Source organism: Bubalus kerabau, unplaced genomic scaffold (genome assembly GCF_029407905.1).
Source record: "Bubalus kerabau isolate K-KA32 ecotype Philippines breed swamp buffalo unplaced genomic scaffold, PCC_UOA_SB_1v2 scaffold_54, whole genome shotgun sequence".
NCBI classification, from domain to species: Eukaryota; Metazoa; Chordata; class Mammalia; order Artiodactyla; family Bovidae; genus Bubalus; species Bubalus kerabau.
Window position 1 is genome coordinate 1,068,573 of NW_026577908.1, and position 7,366 is coordinate 1,075,938.

The following is a 7,366-nucleotide window of genomic DNA, read 5'->3' on the forward strand; positions in this document are numbered from 1 at the left end:
ATGAAAATCCTATAGGTATGGATGTATACACATTAGACTTCCCTGGTAGCTCAACTGGTAAAGAATCCACCTGCAATGCAGGAGACCCCTGGTTGATTCCTGGGTCGGGAAAATCCCCTGGGGAAGAGATAGGCTACCCACTCCAGTATACTTGGGCTTCCCTGATGGCTCAGTTGGTAACGAGTCTGCCTGCAATGTGGGAGACCTGGGTTCAGTCCCTGGCTTGGGAAGATCCCCTGGAGGAGAACATGGCAACCCACTCCGATATTTGTGCCTGGAGAATCCCCATGGACAGAGAAGCCTGGTGGGCTACAGTCCATGTGGCCACAGAGTCAGAAACACCTAAGCACAGCAGCAGAATATATATATATATATATATATATATATATATATATATATATATATTCCCATCACTGAGTCTGATCTATATTTTGTCAAATATTATTTTAGGATTATTCTACACTTGAATTTAGATAGTAAGTGAAAGTCTTTTACTTTGAGATAAATCATCTGTTTTGAGGAACTAAAGGATTTATATTTTCTTCTTTTTTGTAGCAAAGTCAGTTGTAGTTTATTTATTCCTTGATCATGTATACTTAATGTCAAACCCAGTTCAAATAGCATGAGTTTGTGTATATATATATATATATATATATATATATATATACACACATATATTTCCCCCAATACTTACAATGTTACTTCACAAACAGATCACACAGTGACTTGCTTTTCAGACTGTAAGACTTGCCATGTCGACTATAAGGCTGGACTTTACACTATGTTGTATTTAGATCTATATATTCTTTTCACTTAAGTAAAATAATAGCAGTTCACAAATACACACAAAAAAATCTCTAGGTACTTGATTAAAAGAAATCTAGAGTTGTAGGATACGAGGCTAGGTATATAGTTCTGAAAGGAGTTTGCAGTATGTGATTGTTCTTATTTTCCTATAACTGCCTTTTTGTTTTTGTTTAGTCGCTGAATCATGTCCAGCTGTTTTGCATCCCCATGGGCTGTAGCCCACCAGATTCCTCTCTCCATGGGATTTCCCAGGCAAAAACACTGGAGTGGGTAGCCATTTCCTTCTCCAGAGGATCTTCCTGGCCCAAGGATTGAACATGTGTCTCCTGCATTAGCAGGTGGATTCTTTAACTGTCTTTTACCTTGTAACATATTATTACCTTTTATACCTTGAGGCCAAGTATTTTGAGAGCGAAGTCTCCCCCAGGTTTAGCCTTCAATACAGGCAGGATCACTCTCCCTCCAGATTTTTCAGTGTGTTTTTACTCTGTAAAAAGTTTCCTTTTCTTTTTTTTTTAAACAAAGGGGATTATTAGTGAAAAGTGAAATCAAGGAAAACGCATTGAGAGGAAAATAAAGAAGGAACCACTGAAGGCAAGCTGTTGTTGGAGGCTTGGCTTTTACACATTCTGCCTGATGTTCCCATTAGCAGGAGAGACTCAGCAACAGAGGGAGTGATGAGAAGACAGTCACTGGCGTCAGAGATGAATGACCTTCAGATCATTAAGCTCCCTTCCCAGAACCTTTTATTGCACCAAACTCTTCTTATGGAATTTTTCATCTCCATGTTTCTAAGTGTGTAGATAAGCGGGTTGAGCATGGGGACAATAATTGTGTAGAAGAGCGTAAACACTTTATCCTCTGGTAATGTTGTGGCAGGTCTAATGTAAACAAAGATGACAGGTGTGAAAAAGAGGATCACGGACTGTGATGTGGGAACTACAGGTGGAAAGTGCTTTATGGCGGCTTTCTGCAGAATATGTGCACACATTATACAGAATCAAAATGTAGGAGGCCATCAAAACCACAAAGAGCACCAGTCCCATCAAGCCAGAATTGGCAATGACAAAAAAGCCAATTTTGTGTGTATCAGTGCAGGCTAGTTTCAACAAAAGATATGCATCACAGAAATAGTGGTCTATTTCACTGGGGCCACAGAAAGGTAAAACAATCGCAAGAAGAAAGAGACCAAGAGAATGAAGACGTCCCCCTGCACACGACGCTATGAGAACTGAGTGACGTTTTTGCCTGTTCGTGGTGATGGCGTCGTGGAGAGGTTTGCTGATGACCACATAGCAGTCACAGGCCATCCCTGTGAGGGTGAAGACCTCATTCCCCCCTCCCCAAAGAAGTGGGTGGTGAAAAGCTGTGTCATGCAGTTTTTATAGGAAATGGCCTTTTTCTCCATCAGTAAGTCAGTCATGAGTTTGGGTGTCACAGTGGAGGTGTAGAAGAGATCTGAGAGTGCAAGGCAGTTAAGGAAGAAGTACATGGGCTGGGTGATTAGCTGACTGCATGTAATAGAAATCACAATGATCAAATTCCCCAACCAAATAGCCAGGTAACAGAATAAGAAAAATAAAAAGCAGAGGATCTGGACTTTCTTGTCCATAGAAAGTTCTAAGAGGATAAATTCAGTAACATTATTTCTATCTTCCATGATCTGATGTTCAAGAAAGTTATCTGAAATGACAAAACCAATGAAACGAATCATTGATGAGAAAATGGAAACCTAATATCTACTTTAAATGGCACCAATGTGCCGGTGCTAGACGGCAAAGTCGATCAGGTCCCGAGAACGTGCACGGCGGGGCTGAGAAAAGAAACGAAAGCAAGAGAAATCTCCAACAAAGATGGGGTCGAGAGGTTCAGACACGTCTCCACGAAGGGACGCAGTCTGACACCAACTTTATTCAGCATCTCACATTTATACAGAAGAGCGTGAGAAAGACAAGACAGTTAACATTTTCTTTGTTTGACCTACACATCTTACAAACAGTCACAAGAAATCTTGAGAGCATGGGAATGGCACCCTGTTATTATTTCTTACACCAGATAATATTTCTCTGTGCGTGAGAAGTTTGCACAGAACTCCAGGTGCCTGCAGTAAATAAGCGCCTAATCTCTGGGGTGGCGGGACAGAGAGCTATGTTTGCAAGCAAACCCTCAAGGACTGAGGCAGCTCCCAGAGCTGTGTCCTTCGGACAAAGGACCCCGTTCTGACGGGCAGCTCCCCGCACCAATGCCTTTTAAAGACAAGTTCTTTTGAGACCCACTGAAATCATTTTCATTTAATACGAGTCTTTTGAATATCTAGTACTAATATTCCTCGAAGAGCTAAGAATACAGTGATAAATTAGACAAAGTTCCAGTTTTTATATAATTTAAATTATTTTGTGAGGAAGCCAGGAATTATGTTTATCAAGAATTTTTAAAAAAGAGATAATCTTAATAGTGTTAAGTAGGGCGACATATAATGTGCCAATTTAGGATGTAAAATAGAGGTAACTGTAGAATTTGCTTGATTAAGTGGTTTCTAATGAAGTCACAAAATTGGTGTAGGGTGTGTGGGTGGGCTTTGCAGTGCTGGCACAGAGTCAATGTTAAATAAATATCAATTAAATAAAAATCTGGAAAGTGAACAATGTGCTATAATTTTGAAGGAATAATACAATACATAATCATCCTTTAGTCAGGTAATTCATGATAAAACTGAAGAACAAATCATTTTTATGAGTGGACTCATGATCCTTTTTGACTTTTAAGGTAGTTAAGTTGCTCAGTAGTATCTGACTCTTCGCGACCCAGTGGACTGTAGCCCACCAGGCTCCTCCATCCATGGGATTCTCCAGGCAAGAATACTGGAGTGGGTTGCCATTTCCTTCTCCAGGGGATCTTTCTGACTCAGGGATCAAACCCAGGTCTTCTGCATTGCAGGCAGATGCTTTAACCTCTGAGCCACCAGGGAAGCCCTTTTGACTTTTAAGAGGAAATAATTCCTTCATGCGAAATACTCCATGAAACTTTCATATTTCTTAAACAATATTTGTACCATCTCTAGGTTAATATATTGACAACTATGCTTTTCCTGTTTGTCTATATTTCTCTTGCAAGATTATTTCCTCTTTCAAAATCAATTAACATTCAGAAGTTATTTGAGTTACATCTTATCAGACTGTAATTATACTTGCCTAGTTTGGAAATCATATACTGAGGAATGGGCTCCTCTAATTCCAAAATAGTTCCCCCAAAACACAATACAACAAACAAGATGTAGCACTCCTTCCCTTAATTTCTTAGAGAATTCACCCACACAATCTGCATGTGGAGTAGAGTTCCCTTTGGTCACATCTCCTCTAGCATTCGTTATTGACAGACTTTGCAATGAGGACTATTCGAACTCGTGGAAGTGGTCCCTCCTTGTAACTTGGAGTTGAGTCGCTCCAAATATTAGTGTTATGGAACAAGATGACATTTTGGAAATGCAGAGAAATTCTATCATCTCCCTGCCCCAACTGCTCTTGTATTTTTCCATCATATTGAATATATGATCACATCCCTTCATGCTTGTTCCCCACATTAGTCTCTGATGTCTTTTAACTGGAATGCCCTCTGCACTCTTTGGCTTCCATCCCATAGGGCATTTTTCATTTCTTGAATGTTCTAAGTTTCCCTGGTCGCATAGCCTTCCAAGATGCTATTTTCCCTGCCTGAAATTCTTCCTGCATCTTAACCCTGGTTTACGTAGGTTCAACCTATGGACCTCAACTCAATTGTTACTCTGAAAAGCCTTCCCTGACACCCAGGTTTTGGTGAGACAAGAGGCCCCTCGATAAGTTCTCAAAGGATCTGCCTGTGATGTATCATTAGATTCGTCTCAGTGAAAGCAGGAACTCTGTGTCTGCTTCTCTCCGCCTTCTAGTTCCAGAAACTTATTACATGCCTCCCAGCTCATCGTAGGTGCTCAGGATTTACTTAGTGTGTGAAACACAGAAAAGTTCTTGGAAGCGTCAAGGTGTCACTTGGCTTGGCACTTTTGATCTCTTTGTATATTTGGCGATTCAATTCTTTATTTCCTGGGTTGACGTGTACACTATAATCAAGGCACAATCTAAGGCACTAAGACATATCCATAAATATAGGTTCTTGCTTTCAAGGAACTCGTACAGCAGATTTCTACAATTTAGGTTCTTGCTTTCAAGGAACTCGTACAGCAGATTTCTACAATTTAGGGCTTTTCAAATGCTCTACAAGAACGTGAACGTTGAGTATGATCCATTTTCACTTCAAAGAAAGATATTTTGATTTCCATAGAAAAGGTGGAGACCTTGCAACCTTTAGTCCAATACTTATACCTTGACCATTTCAAGCAAGTCTTGTCGTTCCTTCTGGAGGTGTGTGGCTCTTGCAGAAATGTGAAGATCTTCCATCGTCCTCAGACTTTGGTGTCATTTGCAATCATAAAGAAAGCTTCCAGATATAGGTTCCAGACCACCACCACACACAGTCAGTAGCCAAAGGAGTAGATTCCAGGAATATGCGTTGTTAACCAGCATCACCGTTGATATTTCTGCTGCACACTCAATGCAGTAGCAAGGGCCTGGATTGTCCACTGGGTCTCATGTGGAATGGAAAGAAGGGCTTCCCCCCCCTCCCAAACATCCACCCCACTCTTGACAGCCTTGTGACTAGAAACGGGCCCCAAAACAAGAATCAGACAAACCAGATAAGCCCAGATGGTAGTCCATGAGATGATGGAACTAAGCAGCTGGTTGGGATGGCGCCAAGGGGAAAGGTTGCTCTTTTTGTCTCCCGCTCTACTCCTTTCTTCCTGGACGCCTTAGGGGTTCATCATGGAGATTTGAAATAAAGTTCACCAAAGTCATATGTGTTGAATCAAGATTTTGCATTTCACCATCTCTCAAAAACGAAGAGTGCTTAACCTGCACAGGTTTCTTTCAAAAAAGTCAATTGCTTTTCAGTTCTGGGGTTTCTCTCTTGCCTTGTTCAAGTAGCCTTAAGAGTAAAAATCAACGAAAACTCAAGAAAGATTCAAAAATACCAACAAAGGACACCTTCTGTTTCTTCAATCATCTTTCCACTTAGTAGCACACGAGCTCTTTTCTTTGTATTTTGCCTAGGGAATTCGCAATGTGCTGGTTCAGATGGCAAGGCATCCGCCCGCAGGAGACTCGGGTTTGATCCCTGGGTCGGGAAGATCCCCTGGAGAAGGTAATGGCAACCCACTCCAGTATTCTCGCCTGGGAAATGCCACGGACAGAGGAGCCTGATGGGCCGCACTCCATGGGTCCTATAAGAGTTGGGCTCAACCCAGCAACTACGAACAGAAGTATTTCCAAAGACCACACTCGTGTGTGTGTGTGTGTGTGTGTGTGTGTCTGTCTGTCTGTCTGTCTGTGTGCCTGCCTGTGGTTCGTCTGCTCTCTCAGGAAGGTCGGGTGCTTGGCAGGCGGCGTGGGGACAAGGGGGGCGCCTCGGTAGGGCAAAGGGGCGGGGCTGAGGCGCTCCGGTCGACCGCGCCTCCGTGGCTCCCGGTGGGTTTGGGCAGCGGGCAGGTGCCGGGCAAGTTGGGCGCTCAAGATTCGCTGCGCCTAGGCCCGCAGGAGGTTCAGAGGCCCCCGGGCCGCGGGGATCGGGAGGCGGCGGGCCCCGAAGACCGACACCTCCGGGGTCGCGCGGCCCTGAGCAGCGAACGGGATGGGGGGGGAGGCCCCGCTCAGCCAGCGCGGCCGGGTCTGGAGTGGCCGGGGGTGGGAGGGCGCCGAGACCTCCGCACCCCTCAGCCCACCCCCCAGGCCCCGCGCGCACGCACGCACGCCCTCCCGGTCACTGGGGGGTCCTGGAAGCCCATCGGGCCCCCGGGCCCGGCCAGGCGGTTGCTGGTCTGGTGTTGGCGGTGTTCGGGGGCCGGGCCGGCGTCAGCAGGCTGGAGTGCGGTCGCGGGTCGTGCGGCTCAAGTACAGCACGGCCCCCCGAGGAGAGGGGCGGCCCGTTGGCCCGACCTGCAAGTCAGAGCGAAAGGGAGGCGAAGCGCAAGGCTCTTAGGGCGCCCCGCGGCGGCCGCGTCCGTCTCCGGCCCTACCGGCCTGAAGGCGCCCGATCTCGTCTGATCTCGGAAGCTAAGCAGGGTCGGGCCTGTTTAGTATCTTGGATGGGAGACCACCTGGGAATTCCGGGTGCTGGAGGCTTTTTTGCCTACCAGAAGAGGTCCTTTAGCCCCCGCCCCGCGTCCCAATTCTTGGACCCACACCCCCCTCGCCCCCCCGCCACCCCCGCAGCCCCAGCCCCTCCCGGGGCGGGGGGAGTGAGTGGGTGGCCGGGGCCCCGACTCCCGCTGCAGACCTGGGTTGCCTCCCCGCGGCCCGCGAGCCCCTCCGCATTCGCATTCGGCTTTCAGGAAACCAGACGACCGGCCGTCCCGTCTCCCTCTGGGGCTCCTTTGGCTTGCCTCAGGCAATCCCGGGGCTTGCACCGACTCCAGCCAGAGCCCCAGCCCCCGCCCCACCCCCAGCCTCGCAGGCGATCGCGCATGCGCATG

General features: G+C 46.3%; 1 pseudogene; it reads left to right on the top strand.

Annotated features, from left to right (window-relative positions):
* Window positions 1–6,896: 6,896 nt before the first annotated feature.
* LOC129641006 (uncharacterized) lies at window positions 6,897–7,016 on the top strand (annotated as a pseudogene).
* The last annotated feature ends 350 nt before the right edge of the window (window positions 7,017–7,366 follow it).